A 19,430-nucleotide genomic window follows, 5' to 3' on the forward strand; every position below is an offset into this window, starting at 1 on the left:
ACAGTAGAAGTCCCTGTGCTTGAAAGCCAAAACAGCAGAGGAAAATTAATGAAACAAAGCCGGTTCTTTGGAAGAAAAATAAAACTGACAAACCTTCAGCGAGCTTGACAAAGATAAAAACAAACAGCGCTCAGCTGCAGGCCTGGGCTGCATCTCTGGCGCCCCCCACCGGAACCGGAAACATGAACACCGACATGAGGACAGGGTCGGGCGTGGCGATGGACCCCAACCCCGCGGGGAGGGCAAAGGGAGCACCACAGCCTTAGTGTGCCTTCTGCTGCTGCTGTAACAAAACGCTCGGGACGGGAACCCGGCAAAGACGGTCTTCAGCTTGCGGCTGCAGTCCAGGAGCCGGGCCCGGCCGCTGCCGGCTCTGCTCAGGGCCTCTGGCTGGGCCAGCTCACGGGGCAGGCAGGGAGGGAGGTGGGTGCTGAGGAAGGGCACACGCGAGGGGGCCAGCCGGCGATCTGCCAGCGGAGCCGAGCGGCCGACGCCCGCCCAGGCTGCTCCCGGCCCTGGCTGACCGGCGCCTCGCAGGGCCCTGCGCTGTCCGCGCGAGGGAAGGCGCACGTGCGCAGGGCTGCGCGGGGACAAAGCACAGCCAGCCCGCAGGTGCAGCAGACGCGCACACCTGCAGCTGCGAGCGGCGGAGCCCGGCCTAACCAGAGCTTCCGCGCTTAGCCGCTGCTACCCACCGGCAGCTCGGGCGGTGGAGGGGGCAGCGCGCTCCCGAGCCCCCGAGGCCTGGGCCCGCACTGCCCGGCCTGGCGCTGCCGTGCCCCCCCCCCCCCCCACGGCGCAGTCCCTCTGTGCCCCGCGCTGTCCGCCTCCGTGTCCGCGACCTCGGCCGCGTGCCTGCCACCGTGGTCCGGGTGTGCACCGGGAGGCCGCGCGGCTGCGGGTGGGGACGCGGGCACACGCGGTGGGTGTGAGCTCCAGGGCCTCGCGCACCGTGAGCAGGAGCCAGCACCCGGCCGAGGCAGGAGGGTCTCAGTCCCGTATTCTTGATGGAAGTGCCCAGTCAAGGTACAGAAGCGCTGTGACAGAAACTGGAGCTTTTGTTTGCTTTCGCAACCACAGCTTGTATTTTATTATATATATTTTTTGCTGCTTCTTTTTTATTGGTCTGCGTTTGCAGAACAGCTGAAGAGCGGGCGCATGTGTGTATCGCATCCTGGTTCTTTTTACTTCCCTTCTCCTGCCTTCCCTCCCAGCTACATTTCTCACTATGCTCCTTTTATATTTTGGGTTTCTCACGTAAGAAAAACTGTGATGTTTAAGCTCACATGTCTGATTTATTTCACTTAACGTCATGGTCTCAAAGGGCATCCATTTTCTTGAGAGTAACTCAAGATTATCCTTCTTTAGGACAGAGTAGTGCTCCATTGTGTGTAAACACCACATTTTTTAAATCCATTCATCTGTTGATGGACATATAGGCCATTTTTAAGATTTAGCTATTATGAGTTGTGCTGCTATAAAAATAGGTATGCGTGCATTAGTGTGCTATGATGTCTTTAAATTCTTTTGGGAAGATACCTAGACGGGAAATACCTGGGTTGAATGGAATTTCTTGTTTTAGTTTTTTGAGGAATCTCCATCCCGATTTCCATAATGGTTGTACTGGTTTACATGCCCACCAACAGTGAAGAAGAATTCCCCACCACTAGCACTGCAGCCTTCCCAGCATTTGCTGTTATCTGATTTCTTGGTGATGAAGAAATTCTTCATCTTTTTGGAGTAAAATGGAATCTTAGTGTTGTTTTAATTTCTCTAATGGCCAGTAATGTTGAACATTTTTTCATGTATTTATTGGGTGTTTGTATTTCTTCTTATGTATGTTCATTTCTGTTAGACCCCGCGAGAGAAAACCAACCAGAGACCGATATTAAATCCACACAGGAGTTTATTACCGGCCGGGACCGAGCCAAGCATCGGACTCGAGCCCCGACTGGGGGGAGATAAACATGTTTTATATACCTTTGAGGCCAGCAGTTTCTAGGCCCCCCTATGGGATAGAACTAGCAAAACAAGCAAAAGGTACAGAAGTGGAACGTCCTGCTGTTAGAACGTTTGTAAAACAATAGTTGATTAGTTGTTGTTTCTAAAGAGACTTTCTAAGGGGAGGAGGTTTCTAAGCTTCCTCCTGAGTTCATCTAAAGGGCAGGCAGGTGGGTCGTCCAGCAGCAATATGGAGTCTGTCTTGCTAACTAGGGACCTTCAATTTCAGTATTCTATTTTTTGATTGGGTCTTTTATTTTGGAGTGTTTAATTTTTTTGAGTTCACTGTATTTTCTAAATGTTAGTCCTCTGTCCAAGGAATAGTTGGCAAAATTTTTCCTATTCTGTAGGTTGCTCTTCACTCTGTTGGTTGTTTCCTTTACTATGAAGAAGCTTTTAAATTTGATATGATCTCATTTGTTGATTCTTGGTGTTATCTTTCATGCAATTGGAGTTCTATTCAGAAAGTCCTTGCCTACACTTACGTCTTCAAGAATTTTACCTATTTTGTCTTCTAGCAGATTTAGTGTTTCTCTTCTAATATTTAGATCTTTGAACCATTTTGATTTCAGTTAGTACATGGTAGGAGATATGGGTCTAGACTCAATCTTCTGGATGTGGATGCCAGTTTCCCCAGCACCATTTGTTAACGAGGCTGTCTTTCCTCTAGCATAATTTTTTTGGCCCCTTGTCAAGAGCAAGGTAGCTGAATGTGCTTGGAGTTCTTTCTGCTTCCTCTATTCTGATCTATTGATCCTCAAGTCTGTTGGCAATGCCATGCTGTGTTTATCACTGTAACTTTGTATTATAACTCAAAGTCCAGAACTGTAATTCCTCCTTCCTTGCTCTTGCCTTTTTTTTGGTACTGGGGATCGAACTCGGGACCTTGTGCTTGCGAAGCAGGCAGCCGAACCACTGAGCTAAATCCCTGGCCCCTGGTCTTGCTATTTTAGGTCTCTTTTAGTTCCATATGAATTTTAAGATAGTTTTCTCTAGTCCTACGAGGAGTGCTGTTGATATTTTGATTGGGATTGCATTAATCTTTATATCAGTTTTAGAAGTTGACCATTTTGACTGTATTGGTTCTGCCAGTTCAGGAACAGGGGACATCTGTCTATTTTCTGATGACCTCTTTGATCTTTCTTTTTTGGAGTATTGTAGTATTTGTTGTAGAGGTCTTTCAATTCCTTGTTTAGGTTATTTTTTAGGTATTTAATTTTTGTTGATACTTTTGTGAAAGATATTGTTTTCCTAATTCCCTTTTCATCAAGTTTATTATTGGTGTATAGGAAAACTATTGATTTTTGTGTGTTGACTATATCCTGCTATGCTAATGAATTTGGTTAATTCTAAGAGTCTTTTAGTGGAATTTTTTGTGTCTTGTAAGTAGAGGATCATGTCATCTGCAAGTAATGATAATTTAATTTCTTTCTTCCCTATACACATCCCTTTTATTTGTTTCTCTTGCCTGATTGCTCTGGCTAATGTTTTGAGATCTATATTGAACAGTAGTGGTGATGATAGTGAACATCCTTGGCTTGTTTCTGATTTTGGAGGGAAAGCTTTTAGTTTTTCCCCATTTGATATGATGTTGGCTGTTGGTTTGTCATAAATGGCTTTTATCAGATTGAGGTAAGGTCCTTCTATTTCTATTTTTTTCAGGTTTTTATCATGAATAAATTTGGCTTTTGTCGAAGGGTTTTCTGCATCAATTGAGATGATCATGTGATTTTTTTCTTGCTTCTGTTTATGGAATGTATTGCATTTATTGATTTGTGAATGTCGAACCATCCTGTATCCCTGGGAAGAATATTATTTGGTCATGACATATGATCTTTTTGGTGATTTGTTGCATTCTATGTGCAAATATCATACTGAGGATTTTTCTGTCAATGTTCAATAAAAAGATTGGTTTGTAGTTCTCTTTATTGGCTGAATCTTTTTCTGGTTTTGGGATCAGGGTAATTCTAGCTTCCAGGAATGACTTTGGGAGTGCAACTTCCCTTTTTCATTTCATTGAAGAGTTTGAGGGGTATTGGCATCTCTAACCCTAAGCCCTTCATTATAATTGTGGTGGCATTATTTATTTGATTTTTCATGTCCAGTGTTTGTTTTATGAAGTTGAGTGCCAGTGTTTGGTGCATATATGTTTACAATTGTTATCTCTTCCAGTTGAATTATTTCCTTAATCAATATGCAGTGACCTTCTTTGCCCCTTCTGATCAATTTTGGCTTGAAGTCCACTTTGACTAACATTAGGATAGCTACTCTTGCTTTTCTCCAGGTTCTCATTGCATGGAACATTGTTTTCCATCCTTTCATTTTTAATCTATTTCCTTTTGGATTAAATGCATTTCTCGTATACTGTGTATCACTGGATTTTGTTTCTTTATCCATTCTCCCAGTCTGTCTTTTGCCTGGGGAATTGAGACCGTTCACATTGAGAGTTATTACTGAGAGGTCCTGACTTCTTGCCATCGCATTGTTTTCCTGCTGCTGGTTTCCTCCCTGTCCCCCTTCTACTTAACTGTCCACCCTACCTGGTGTATTCATTCTATTGAATTTTTTGGCATTCTTGGTTTCATTGTTTCTTTCTATGATATCACTGAAATTATTTTGTAGTGCTGGTTTGGTGGTCTGAATTTCTTGAGGTGCTCTTTGTCATGGAAATACTTTTTTCTCCATCATTTTAAAAACAAAATTTTATAGAATCTATTAGTCTGGATTGGAAGTTGTTATCTTTTAGGGCTTGAAACACTGCCCTCCAAGCTTCCTGGCCTTTAAGGTTTATGTTGAGAAATCTGGTATGATTTTAATGGGTTTACCTTTATAAGGGATTCATTGCTTTTCTCTAACAGCTTTTAAGATTCTGTTCATTTGTTGGACTTCTGATGTTTTGAACTATGATGTGATGTGGAGAGGTTCTCCTGGTTGTGGCTATTTGGGGTTCTACATGCCTCACTTATCTTTACATTTAATTCTTTCTAAATATTTGGAAAGTTTTCTGCTATTATTTCTGTAAACAGGTTTTTTATGTCCTTTGTGGTATCTTCTGACTTTTCAGTTATTCCAGTTAATCTTAGATTAGTATTCTTTGCATCATCTAGAAGCTGCATCTATTTTTCATATTTTCTCATATTTAAAGTTTCTCAAAAAGCATCCCTATCTTCTAATCCTAATATTCTGTCCTCACATTTGGTCACTTTAGCTGCCCATACTTTCCATGTAATTTTTATTCTCTTGGATTTTTCTTTGAAATCTTTTCATGGATTCTGGTTCTTTTTTTTTTTTGAACCAGGGATTGAACCCAGGACCTTGTGCTTGCTAGGCCAGAGATGTGCCACTGAGCTGCATCCCCTGCCCCTGGATTCTGGTTCTTTGCTAAATTGGTCATTCATGTTTTGTATTGTTTTGTTTAGCTTAGCTAGCTTTTTAGTAGTGTTTTGTGTAACCTCCCTGATTTGTTTATTACCTCCATGGTCTGATTATATTTTCTGTGAGTCTGCTGAGCACCTCATTGATCTGCTTTTTAATATTCTCTGTTATCCTTTCAAATAATTTAACTTTGTGGGTTTTGCTTTCTTCCCCTTCAGTGCTCCATGGATCAGCTTTGTGGGAGTTGGGAGTTCTGGGAGGAATCTTGTCTTGTCTTCTCAGGTTTCTATTGCTTTCTGCTTGTTTTGTTTTGAGCTTACTGCAGTTGCTTAAGGAGTAGACCTTGCTGCTAGTATGAGATCACTAGTCACTGTTTTTCAGTGGTGTACTGAAGGTGTGGCTAATTATACTTCTTTGCCTCTGTCCCAAGACCCAATCATCTTTGCTAACATGGGGAGGATGCAGAGTCACAAGGCCGTACTCAGTCCCTCAGGAATGGACTGGGATCATCAGTACCACGAAGGTAATCTGTGTGTGGACATGCAGAGAAAATCTGCTAATGGCTATGACATGCTGCCCTGGGAGTGTTGAGGGAGCCAACAACAGTAATATGCAAGGCGAACTGGACACTCACACACCACAGCACCAATGGTCCACCTCCCCTCACCCTAGAACAGAAATGTGCATTTTAGTACAAACCATAAGGCAAACCAGATACTGACATAGAGCAAATATCTATTAACTGTGATAACTATACCTCCACTAGCGACAGAAAAGAATTCAACAGTAGTAACAGAAGAGTTAACCATCTAAAGATTAATAAAGCTTAATGGTTACACTGTTAAAGATATGAGGATTGGGAATGAGAGAATGCAAAAAGAAAAATTTGAAAAGTTAAACAATGGAGATGAGAAGGGAAAGAGGAAAGTGAGACAAAGGACTCAGGGAGTAGGATGTTTGTAGAATTAGATAAAGGTAACAAAAAATGAGAAATAAAAGATGAAAGGGAAAAGGGAGAATAAAGGAATAATGATGGAGAATAGAAAATAGGAAAAACGAAAAGAAAGAAGAAAGGAAAAAGAAGACAAATCGAAACTTTGTCTCCGCATCTTCGCCTGTGTGGCTTCTGTCCAGGACAGGGTGTGGGTCCAGCAGTCTCAGCCTCTCCTTCCGGCCTGGGTGTGAGGTGCACCCAGTCCGGAGTGCTGCCGTCTCTGGCAGAGTGTGTCCACTCGGTTCTGCTCACAGTGTGGACAGGCAAGGTCAGGCCTCAGACCTGGGTTGGCCTGGGCAGCAGGGCGTGGCTTGTACACCGAGGCCAACGCAGCTCCGCTGGGCCTGGCTTCTCCCCACGGAGGGGCCTGAGTCAACGTCACAGGGACCTTGGCCCAGCCTGGCCTCTGTCCACGGTGGTCTCCTTAGCTGTCGCTCACCCAGGTCCCCGTCAGAGGGTGGCCCTGGGAGCCCTGGGGGAAGCCTTTTCAGTCATTTGGAGCCCCAGGTTTACATAAGCACCTCCTTCCCCACACAGCACCCAGCCCCACTCTGGTGTGGTGCCCATGCCCCATCCTTCTCTGGCTGTCAGCTGTCGGTTGTCGGCTGTCGCCTGCCAGGTGGAGGGGACCCCGGGAGGAAAGCTGTGCTGCTGTATAGCTCACAGGGCCTGGGTCCCCCCTGGGGCCACAGGAGCTGGGAAGAGAGCCAGGTCATTCCTTCCTCTACACCGTTCCCCGTCTTTCGACTCCTCTGTGACTGTGATTTTTCCTGTCAATTCCTCTCCAGTTCCCTGTGATCTGCATCTCTTTTTCTCTTTGACTAGTTATCGAGGTCCAGGGTCTGGATTCTGGATCTCAGAGAGGCTGGATCTTGCTGCCGAGCACAGCTCCGCTGTTCCCTCTGTCTCTGGCAGTTTACTGCAAAGCAGGAGGCCACCCTCAGAGGTTACAGGGGCAGCGCCAAGAGGTGGCATCTTTCCCGAGTACAAATCTTTTATTTATATGATTTGTAAAAGGGAATCCTGCCTTTCTGGCCCACACCACCCCTCCTTGAGCTCTCTCATGCAGTCAACACCTTGTTGCTATCCTAAGGAAAAGGCCCTGTGTGGGTTATTTGTGTAACATCTTTGTTTCTTAGTTTCTCAGGGCCTGGCAAAGCCTCCCCAGATTGGCTGGGCCCATCAGTTGGATACTTGAGAGAATGCTCTGTCGCTGGAAACATTCCCAGGGTAAGTTCTGTCTCTCACAGTTATATCCCTGACCATGCATCTGCTTGGAGCTTGTTTTGTTACAAGTTTCAGGTATATGTTTTCCAGCGGCCTCAACGCCTGCTAAGAAATCCTAAAATCTTGGAATCCTAAAATATTTCAGGCAATTGGGTGAACTATGTCTTTGCGTGCTACCTCCAGCTAAGGAAGGATGGCGTGGGTAAGGGCTTCCCTTTGTGTTGACTGTTGGGCCCAGAGGGCCTGGGAGGGCCTTGGACGTGTGGGTGGATCTTTAGGGTACAGTGGCATCTGGATACAGACAGGCCGCACTTGTGTGTGTAGCTGGTCTGGAGTTCTCTTGCTGATCCTTGGGATTTTATCTCCCTCTTTAGGAATGGTGTAGAGGAGTTATGTAGATGGGCGAGATTTCTTATGTATCGATGGCTTGGTAGCCTTGAGTGAATGCGGTTCGCTGTTATATGATCTCAATTTTGGACGACATAAATGTAACCAAGAGGTTAAATGAACATGGGCCACAAATGAGCAGCCCTTTAAGGCCCATCAGGGACGCTGTAGAAGAGAGTGCCCGCATTGAGCTTCATGATGTCCCTCCCTCAATGGCTTTTTTCTCAGTGGGGAGGCCTTCTGTGAGGCTCTGTCTATGTTGCTGTGCCATCCAGACTCTACCCAGCAGTAACAGTCCTGTGAATGTAGGCAGATTTCCCCTTCCGCGACCTCAAACGCTTCCGGTTGCTGCCCACTCTGTGGTGGAACGGCCCTAGGGATTTGCTGGGATTGTATGTTGAAGACAGGAGGTCATCACGGTCTGTACTTCCTCTGCTAGTTGCAGGGAGAGAGACACACAAATGTTTAGACGATGGTTTATTGGCACATTGTATTTATTTAGCAAAACAGCAGCAGTGGCTTCTCCATGGGGCCTATAATTTCCCCAGCCACAGGGTTTTGGCCTGGCTTGTGGAGTTCAGTATGAGTCCCCCCTTGGAGCAGGCTTACGATCCAGTGGGAAGTGACCGGGTGCGCCCAGACTGGCTGTGTCACCACTGCACCAGGAGGCGCCTCACGCTGGTGCGCTGGCGTTTAACACAGGGCCTGTGGTGGAGAGGAGAATGCTTCCCGGCCTGCCCGAGTAGTGCCTTTCAGTACTGTGACTGTTAGCTTCCAGCCCCGCCCAGCTAACCTGACTTCCCGTCCAGTCCCCGTCTGTCTGCAGTGCAGTAGCCGGGGTGGTATGAATGTTGGCATCCCTGGCCAACAACTCTAGGGGGACAGTCACTCTCAGCGCTGGCGTATGCATTTGGGAGAGCCCCATGGCTTTCAGAAATATCTTTTTGCACTCAGGCAGGTGTCTTTACTTCAACCCTTTTAACAACATATTTTAAAAAGTTACATCAGCCTCTATAATTACGCTGTAAGGCAGGTGAAGTACCATTGCCCTCGATTGTTCTCAGCCCAATTTTGTGCAGCAGTGCTGGTGAAATCTGTCTACACGGGAATCCTTGCGGGGGGCGCTGGCGGCATCCACGCGGCTGAGTGCATATGCTTGTCTTTCACTGCCTCGCATGAGTCTGACTGAGCCACGGTGAATGCAGTACTGGCACGTTGGCCTGCACGTGTGTCCAGCTAGTGCTCTGTCAGGGCTGAGCTCTGAAGTGGCCCCGCAGCCCCGTGCCCGGAGGGTTCTGCATCAGGTGCGGTGCTGTGCTCGCTTGCAGGCAGACCCGCCCATTACTGAGCTCCTGCTGGGCGCGCTCCTAGGAGGTGGCCTGGTTGGAGAGGCCTGGGGCTGTGCCCGGAAGGGGGCGCCCTGGTGCCCGGCTCTCCGTGTCCTCCCTGCCGCCCTGAGTTGAAGAGCTTTGTTTCGGCAGGCCCGTGACCACGCCCTCTGCCATCCGGTTCCTTGGCGGGAGCCAGCTGAGGGTGGACTGGAACCCTGGGCTGAAACAGATCCCTCAGTGCTGCAGCCAGTGACGGGCGCGGTGACGGAGACAGCTCCCATGCAGCCCCCATGCAGGGAGGCCCAGCCGGGAGCCGCCTCTCTGCAGACAGAAGACCCCACCCTGGGTGCAAAGCCACGCCCGGTGCTACACGGGTGGCTCCACCTCTTCCTGCAAAGGGCGCCCGGAAGGAGGATTGGGAAGCGCCCGGGAAGGGAGAGGCCAGGCGGGCAGCTGTAGTCCGGGCAGGCCCGGAGTGGCATCGTGCGGAGGGCGGAGCACAGCCTCCCTCAGAGGCAAAGGCTGCGTCCCTGAGCGCCTGGCACGGCCCTGTGACCTGGGAGCGCCCCGGACTGCGGGACTTTGATCACCTTGGTTTTGTCTTCTTTTAATGAAGCAATTCTAGTTGTAAAATGGTGTTATGGTTTCAGTTCTCAATTTTTAGCCAGGGTTTGTTTTTTCTTTAAAACCCTCTCAAGCAACGTTTTAATGACGGCGTCTTACAGAGTTGAAATATAAAAGGGTTTAGCCTCGATGCCGGCAGATGCAAGTACCTGTGGTCGTGGAAGGGAGGCGAGCGACACCGGACCCAGGAGAAACCGCTTCTTGCTCACACTCGCGTTTCACAGAGTGCACACCGCAAGGGCGCGTGGCGATCCAGCTGTGGAACAGCAGCAGGATACGGAAGAGTGAGACTGGGAATTGAACCTCGGGCGTTTCGGGGAGGCCTCGAGTCTGCCCTCTGGTGTTTTGCTCTTGACGCTGGGTCGATTTGGGCCCCTCTCGAGTGCGGCCTCCTGGGAGGGAGCTACGGGACAGGCGGCGGGACTGGGGAGCGAGCGGAGGCGGCAGACACAGGCGCTGGAGCTCGGCCACCAGGTCGGGGTCACGTTTACCCTCCCCGCCCGTCCGCCCTTCCCGAGTCCACCAAGCCACCTCCCGGCTGCCCCCGCCTCTTTATTTTGCTCTTCAAATTATTTGTAGTCTGTGTCTGTCCACTAAGAGGTCCAGGCAGCACTTCCCCTTCTCTGGCTTATTTCCGAGCTGGCGGGGCGGACTGTCTCGCGGAGGAAAATGGGCCTCTGGTCTTTGGGGCTGCAGACCCAGGCTGTCCCGATGTCCAGGGTGCGTCCGGGGGGGGAGCAGGCAGGGCCGAGGGGCCGCCCGGCCCCGGCCTTCCTCAGCGTGGAGGCCGGAACAGGGCCGTTCATGCCATGCCTTGGTCGACTGAGACATGGAACTTGGGTCTCTCTCCAGAGGCACAGCAAGCATCGGCTTAGAACTTCCCCACAAGCAGTCTACAGACCCGGTCACTGCAGCGTGGATACCAGAAGCCCTTGGTAAAGATGATTTAAGCTGGCCGGGCGTGTTGGCGCACGCCTGTAATCTCAGCACTTGGGGAGGCTGAAGCAGGAAGATCACAAGTTCAAGCCCAGCCCGGGCAATTTAGTGTGAGATCCTGGATCAAAATTAAAACCAGGCTGAGATATAGCTCAGTGGCACCGTGCCTGCCTGGAAAACGTCCTGAGTTTGATCCCCGGTACCACCAAAACAAACAAACAAACTACCCCCCACCCCCAACCCTGGAATGGATCTCGGCCTGAAAGCCCTGAGTTCACTCCCCAGTAGAGCAGAGCAATGAGCTGGGTGTGGTGGCACATACACATCTGTAAGACCACTAACCTGGAGGGCTGAGGCAGGAAGATCGGAAGTTCAAGCCCAGAGTGATCGATTTAGGGACCTAGTGAGACCCTGTCAAAAAGAAAAAAAAAAAATGGAGAGAATAATTTGGCCTGGCCAGTAGATGGCGCCTGAGGCTTATGATAATTTTCAAAACAGGGTTAGAAATACTTTTGTTACAGCTAATGATTGTAATTTAGCATAGTAACAACAGCAATGGCAGAGACCACCAGTTCCTTTCAAGATGTTTGGCTCAAAAATAAACAAATGGAAGAGGGGGTCAGCTCTTAGAACAGCGAGCAGGAAACGCAAGTTGACTTAAATGCAGAGAAAGAGGGTGACCCATCAGGAGGTGACGGGAGCAGAAGGGAGGGCAACGAGGAATCGTTGGAGCAGAGCAGCAAAAAGTCAAATCAAATCAAATCAAATCAGTCTCTCCAAAGGATCGGGGACAGGGACAGGAGTGAGTTAGAGAGGGCCAGGGAGTAAAAGTCAAGTCCTTTTTCAGTTCTTACAGCTGCAACCGAAATGTGAACCAGACACCATGGGGCTCCGCAGAGAAGGTGGCAGGGAAAGGTCCAGGAAGCAGATGCAAGGGCTGGAGGTGTGCACAGATGCAGCCACTGTAGGGCATGGAGGCAGGGTGGGCTGGTCCTAGAGGTCAGGGAGGACACAGGGCCAGTCCCAGCTGTAGGAGCCAGTGTGCAGATGGGGACAGCTCTAAAGGAGAGGAATCCGTAGCCTCAACACAGAGGGTGGAATCAGCTTCTTCCTGCATGGCTGAAGGCGCGTGGATGAGGAAGTAGATTCCCGGGCCTGCGCTCCTGATGAAAGGACCCAGAGGAGGCAGGAGGCACAGAGGGCTCAGGGCCCCTAGCAGAGCTGCCCTGGAGGTTCTGTAACCGGATACAGGGTAGGTTTTTAAACCATGATCTTAAAAAAGGAAATCTTGCCTCTTGGGCCCCTCCGACCACCCTTTGAGTTTCCGTGTGGTCATCAGCCTGTGGGTGCCCTGAGGAAGGACCCTGCCATGGGTTACTTGTGTGGTACCTTCGCTCCTTAGTGTCCCAGCGTCTGAGCAGCCTGTTCAGGCTCCCTTTGGCCTCGTCAGCTGGAACCTCAGAGCCTGCACCGTCTCCGGAGAGGCCTCAAGCCAAGGGCTGTCTCCCGCTGTTGCATCCCTGGTCATTCATCTACTTGGGGCTGATTTATGTACGTGTATGTGTCCCCCTCATGCCCAGCTGCTACAGTCTAACTTTCCACCTATTAGAGGAGGGCAGAAGTTTGAGAACAATGCAGGTCTGAAGTGTTTCCTGGAGGGTGTGGGGCAGTGTTAGACTCTAAGCTAGAGCTAGCCCGAGGGAGGCGTTCCACTAGCAGCAAGAAAAAGTGTGAAGAGATACACAGTGGATGGGAAGGAAGCAACGACATGACAATGTGCCTGGGTCTTAAGATTATTAGCTGAGTGAGGAAAACCTTTACAGAAGGATGCACAGCATAGCATTTCATTTATAGAACACTGTGCAGCGGAGTAACCTGGAGGAATACAGACTAGAGGCTGGTGCCTGACGTTGGGAATGGAGAGAGATGGATCGAACAGGGTGCAGGAGAGGTCTGGGGTGATGTCCTCAACGGCTCTCATCTGGATGATTTGTTGTATATCTCTGTCAAAACACATTAAATCATATGCTTAAATCTGTGCAGCTATTACATGCAGATAGTAAGGTTGTAGGGAATAGAATTGCTGTAATGTACAGTTGCAACAAAATTGGAACATTGAACTAACTTTCAAATGGTGCCATATGTGATAGAAAACAAGGTACTACAGCCGGTCGGATCTGGAGTGAGCCTGGAGGTGTTGGAGGCTTTGCCCCCACTGGCACTGCTGGGAGGTGTGTGACCTTTAGGAGGCGGAGCCTGGGGGACGTCTTCCGGTGCTGAGGAGTACCCTGGATGGCTCCCTTCCTTTATTCTCTTTTCACTGTCTGGTCAGGAAGTGAGCAGCTTCGCTCTGCCGTCCACTCCCCACCGTGGTGTGCTGCTTCGTCACAGGCCCCCAAAGCAGCAGGTCCAACTGACCAAGGACTGAACTCTCCAAAACTGAGAGCCGAAGCCAAACCTTCTTATTTTAAGTTATTCATCCTAGGTATTCTGTCACAGTGATAGAAGCCTATCACAACCCCTAAGTATACAACAGAGAGACTCTTAAATGTATACCATGAGATATATTTAGGACAGTTGTTGTAGAATTATTTGTAGTAGGAATAAAATAGTAATATCTAAATATTTTCCTAAATGCATTTTCTGTCCATTCCCTACCCATTTTTCTACTGAGTGGTTCTTTTTAAATCTAGGAATGCTTTATTATACATTGAGGTAATAGATTTAGATAGTATATCAATAGAAAGGAGAGCTACGAATTCATCAAAAAGAAATTAACACTGCATGTATGAATATGAATAAATCTCATAAAGTACAGAAAAGTATTTAGTATGATATTGGGTAAAGTTTAAAAACATGCAATAGTAAAACATTTTTTAGGGATTCATATGCTTATCTTAAAAGTATGAAAAAAAGGCCTCGAGATGAGAAATAACAAATTTGGTATTTTTCTCTGAGGTAAAAGGAAGTTGATATAATTGGAAAAATTACCCAGGGGTTTGCGTTACATTGTCCTAGTCACGGCCTATTTCTGATGCTAAGTGTGAGGGCACAGGTTTCTCCTTTTATTCTTTATACCTTATTTGTATGTGTTAAATAATTATAAGTAGTTCTATCTCAGAAATACATACACATTTTTCCTTTTACCAATTGCTCTGATGTCCCATCTCCTCTCTCGTGGCTCATAGCCTCCCTCTGGCTGTAGCTCCCTGCAACCACGGTTATTTCATAGTGTGGGCTGGGCAGACTCACCCTGCCTGTTCTTGTGCCCCGTGATGGGAATGTCCACTCACAGGCCCTCTCTCCTCCCAGGGAAGGGGACATCGGAGAAGCCACTGAAGGCCCATCTTCCACATCGCTGGCCTGGTCTGGCTGCTGTAGCAGCTCCAGGCTGTGCGACGGTGGGGTTGCAGTAGTGTTTACTTTTGTTTTAGACAATGGGAATTTAAAAGGAGGGTGATATGGAGAAATACTTAAAGGAGTATGAAAATAATGTGCTTATTTTCATTACATTTAATTTGATAATAATCAGTTGACTTTGCTTGAGCCCTTAACCTAAGTTTTTGGAACAAGTTAAGTCAGTTCGAGCTCACTTTTTTCCACAGTGATAATAGACAATTAGTGCCCATCACTCTTTACGTATTGTTCTTTCCTGTGCTGAAGTTGCTTACTAAATGTTTCCCACTTCTTTCTACTTTGAACTAAACAGTTCTTAAGTGTATTTCCACTGCTTGCCTATTATTGAGCATACATCATCCACCCTGTGTGCCTTAATCTCCCCAGGCATCATGTTTTATGATGCAGGGCATGCACACAGCCTTGTGTTTCACTGAGGTCATCCTAATTTCTCTTTCTTTTCCAAACTACCACAATATAGCACTTGTTGCATTTTAAAACTTGAGCTGGCTACTGGGAATACAACTGGTGGCATGTGTATTACATGTGCAGAGCAAGCACAGTTTATCACAGGAGAAGCTGGTCTGGCCCCAGTGTTTGGTCGCTGGTTTCCTTGATGACTCACCCATAATCCTGCTGTCAGCCTAAGTCAGTCTCCTGGCATCAGTACAGAATCTGTTATGAGGTTTTCATCCTACAGCCCTTGAGAGGAAAATACTAGGCTGATAACAGAGCAATTTTTTTCTTGAATTGTATAACTTTTCTCTCTTCTGGAAATGAGTGATATTATTTACACAACTTGGGAAAATACATCCTGGGAACTTTGATGTTTGAAAAGTGGTGTGAAAATTCATTCATATTTTAAAAATTGAGTCTGAGTAAATAGGAGAAAATTGAGAAGGAAACACCCAGAGTGTTGGCAGGAGTAAGAAATTTGTGGAAATAGGATTGTAGAAATGGAGACCTCGAATATATCTACACTATATAATATTTAAACATGTGATCTAAGAATATTTTGGGTAATTTTTCCTATTTAATCATTTTCAAAATGATGTTTAAGAAAATATGGCTTGTGTCTAGATGTCCCCCACAAAAGCCTCATATGCTCATAGGTGGAGCTTTTCAGAGCTGGCTGGAACTAGGGTGTGTGCTACTGGGATTAAAGGTGCAATAATTGGATTAATCCACTGATTAGTGTTGTTCTGGGTGTAGGTGATGGGAAGCCCCACCCTTGGCATGGGTGGCACCAATCAATAGGCTTGTAGCCCAGATGAAATGTGAAGAGAAAGAGGGAAGGCAGGCTTGTTGCTTTCTGCCTGCCCTGCCAGGGACTATTTCTCCTCTGCCTTCCACCCTGCCTTGGAGGCAGCTGACTGTGGACTGACATCTCTACAAACTGTGAGCTGAAATAAACCTCTCCTCCTTTAACGTGTGGGTGTTGGATATTTTTCTCAGCAATTAGAAACGTAACTAAGACAGAAAGGAAATGAATAAAAACAATGTGCCAAGTTTCATGCCCCTTCTCGCTCTCCTCCAAGGTCAAAATAACCACAAAAGGTAAATGTTTTGGATTGATTTAGGACATCAAGGCAGCCGTGACAGTGCAACTAAAGACAGTCATGAATACTGCAGAGAAGAGGTGCAGGAAGAGTTATATGGGACTATGGTATCTAGAAGGGGTTGGGTGTATGGACACCTACAGTCAGGAACCATGTTTCCCCCAAAATAAGACCTAGCCAGAAAAAAAATCAGCCTTGAAAACTAGAGATCAGAATGGCCGGCCCCATCAGCCTGTCCTTGCCTCACCTGCCTTCCCTGTTCTGCTCCATGGCTACTCTAGAAGGCAGGTAAACCAGGGTGGGCTGATGGGGCCGGCTATTCTGATCGCTAGTTTTCAAGGCTGATTATTCTCCAGCTAGGTCTTATTTTCAGGGAAAGAGGGTGTGTTGGTGGTGCTGTGAATTAGGAACCACATTCTCTCTACTGAGCCCTTGGATAGCTGGTGACTTCAAGGGACTGGGGCACCTGCACATTATGCCACTCTTCTGATTCAGTCAAGGTCTGCTGCTGTCATAAGGTCCTTCTGCCTTTGAATGCCCACATAGACTTCACTGCTCCTGTGGGACAATGGAAGGGTACCCTCAGCCCCCAGGTATTGCCTTATTTCTGGCCCTCGTCTGCTGGGTCCAGCTTGAACACCTCTCTTTCAGAAGGCTCACCGCCTCTCCTTACCCCCCCCCCCCAGCTGTCTCAAGTCCATGGGTTGATGTCATCGTCGGCATGGCTGCTGTATCGTGAATTTGCACATTCATTTTTCTCTCCTCCTAACTGTCAGCTCCGTCCAGGGAGTGTCCATCTTGGTGTGGCCCCTTGCTGGAATCCTCTCGTGGTGAGGTCAATGCTGTGCTGAGACAGCTGAGCCAGGGGTGATGAGAGAGGCAGGGAGTGTTTAACTCTTTATTACATAAAGAGACATGGCTGAGAGCCCTGGGGTAAGTGGGTTAGAAGTGAGTGTTTTGAGGGGCATTAATATCAGTGTGTCTTTCACTACAATGAAAGTGTAAGTTTAAATATTCACTGTACTTTTGAAGATACCTCACTGATCAACACTGTTCTGGGTACAGTTTCTGTCTAAAGCATTGCCGTGCATCCTCCTCTACTTTATTCACCAAATAGGGCACTGTGCGACTTCTGGCTCTTCTTCAAAGTCAAAATGTCCCCCCAAAGTAAATGTTTTGAATCAATTTGGGACATCGAGGGAGCCATGTACTATCTAGATGTCCCCCCCAAGTCTCATGTGGTCATAGGTGGGGCTTTTCAGTGGGGGTGGGATCAGAGTGTGTGATGCTGGGATTGATTCACGGCACATGCTAGTGTGTGTGAAGGATTAAGGCTGCCCCACCCCGGGTAGGAGTGCTGCCGCCCTAAAGGAGGGAAGCCTGGATAGGATATAAGGGACGGACAGTTGCTTGTCTTTGCTTGCTGCCCTCTTCCTGCCCTGCTGCGGACTGCTCCTCCTCTGCCAGGCCACCCTGCCTTGGAGCCAGCTGACTATGCACTGAACCTCTACACACTGTGAGCAAAATAAACCTTTCCTCCTTTCACTTTGGGTGTCAGATATTTTGTCTCAGCAATGAGAGAAATAACTAAGACACCAGAACAGCACAACTGAAGAACCTCACAAAAGAGGACTTTTAGAACTGCTTCAGAAAGTGGCAAGAATGATGGCATAAGTGAGTTCAAAGCAAGGGGGAAGATTGTCTTGGGGGGAAACTTACTGGCAATGTGTCTCTTACTGTGATATACTCTTAACATTTAAATATTCACTGTGTGTTTTGATTGCACCTTGTGCCTGTGAGAATGTTGGACGGTGTGCAAGAGTAGTCACTTATTTCACTGCTCCAAGTGCCTCTTTCAAAACTCTCATCTGAAGCCATTTTGCAATTACATCATTATGTTTTCTGAAAAAGAAACATACTGCCTGTCTTCCCTGTCCGCAGTCAGTGACATATGCTGCATGGCTGGTATGCATCAGAGCTTTCGGAAGAATCTAAAATACAACACCAGGCAGAAGGCTTGTGCTGAGGGTGCTAATCATTCCTGCCATAGATACCTGCTGACAGCCCCATCTTTTTAGTCCATCCTCTTCAACTTGCTGCTTCCCTCCTGAAGAACACACAGGCTTCCTCTTGGGCCATCATATTAAATCCGAGTGTGGGAGGCTGGTGAATTTCCCCGCTGTCTCGCTTCTTTCTTCTAATACGTGAGAGACTCAAGGCCTGGAGAGCAGGGGTCCCTGAACCCCTCCTCCTCTGTTTCCCAGGGTGTCCCCTCTCCAATCCGCTCTTCTGCTAACCCTGTCTCCCCCATGCCTCCTGTGCACATGCCAGGCTGGACTTTGGGTGAAATACAGTCATTCCTCGGTGTGCTCAGGAAGTTGGTTCTATGGCCCCCTTGGACACTAAAATCTGAGGATGCTCAGGTCTCTCCTATAAATGATGATGAGTTTGCACGGAACCCACTCGCATCCTCTTTTAGGCTTGAATCACCTCGGGATGACTGCATCTCGTACAAGGAAAAGACTGCACAGTTCAGACGCAGCTTCCCCTTCTGGGTGGCTCAGGCCTTGGAAGCAGGGACAGAGTCCCTCCCTGCGCTCACTCCCTGGTGCCTGCTGTGGACTGTGCTGGAGGCCCGAGTAACCTCCGGCTCTGAACCCCTTGCCAGGTTTTCCTGGTCCTTCTAAACTTGAAGCAGTGCTCTGACCACGCCGCTTCCTCTCTGGAAAGGGGTCTGCCAGGTGCCCACGTGCATTAGCCAGCCACATCCAGGGCTTCTTGATCTGTCCGCCCTGACAACTTCTCTTATTCCCTTTTAAATACTTCCTGCCTTAGCCCAGCAAGGCAGAGGTCATTCTAGGTCTCTCGTGCCCTGAGTCACCTGAGTTTAAAGCATGCATTCCTTTTCTCCTCAATTCCCCACCTCAGGGATTCCACTCATCCCCCTCTGTCTACCTTTTTGTATCCTTTCCAAGTTTAAATCCTGCTCCTTTGCCGTCATAAGCCCAGTAGAGGTTTTGGAGAATTCACACTTTCGCAGATGGGATTTTGGTGAATTGGGCTGTTTCCTCCATCTTCCAAGCAGGTCCTCTGAACTGGATTCTTGTTGCATTTTCCCTGTGCCTCTCTGGTGTCATGGTTGTCTGTCTTCTGTCCTCTGTGAGGATGTACATGTCTTTACGGATCAGCACCTAATTCCTGTTTCCACCCCCGTGCACGGGGAGTCAGCTAGTACTTTGTCCATAGCTGATACTCAATAAATGCTTGTTGAATAAAACTGTTGATCAAAAAATGAGTTCTCAGTATTTTACTTTGACCCTTACCTTGGGCATATGCTTGAGGAGCCTACCATGAGATAGGTCCAAGCTCATGAGCTTGTGCAGTCCTGTGGAGTTTCTGGGGAGGCAAAACTGGCCCATATCTTGCTTATCATGAGATGCGGGGTCTCCCTGGATTTGACAGGTAAGCTTAACTGTCAACTTTATTGGCTTGGGTCCCACCCGAGAGATTAGTAAAGCATACATCTGAGTGTCTGGGAGGGTTATAAAGGTGTGGCCTTGGGTCTGAGCCTGGTCCCTGCCCTCTGCTGCTGTTCCGCTG

General features: G+C 47.8%; 1 protein-coding gene and 1 long non-coding RNA gene across 2 annotated transcripts in view; both read left to right on the forward strand.

Moving 5' to 3' along the window:
- Positions 1–19,430, forward strand: part of LOC147821432 (uncharacterized) — a 483,327-nt gene that overhangs the window by 26,166 nt on the left and 437,731 nt on the right. The window lies entirely within an intron of this gene.
- On the forward strand, positions 843–15,699 carry LOC147821433 (uncharacterized). The gene is made up of 2 exons (XR_015446999.1): positions 843–10,413; positions 10,792–15,699. It is a non-coding gene; the product is annotated as an uncharacterized LOC147821433 (long non-coding RNA).

Source organism: Heterocephalus glaber, unplaced genomic scaffold, assembly GCF_053883595.1.
Source record: "Heterocephalus glaber isolate CG9 unplaced genomic scaffold, H.glaber_assembly_v1.0 deba00001737, whole genome shotgun sequence".
NCBI classification, from domain to species: Eukaryota; Metazoa; Chordata; class Mammalia; order Rodentia; family Bathyergidae; genus Heterocephalus; species Heterocephalus glaber.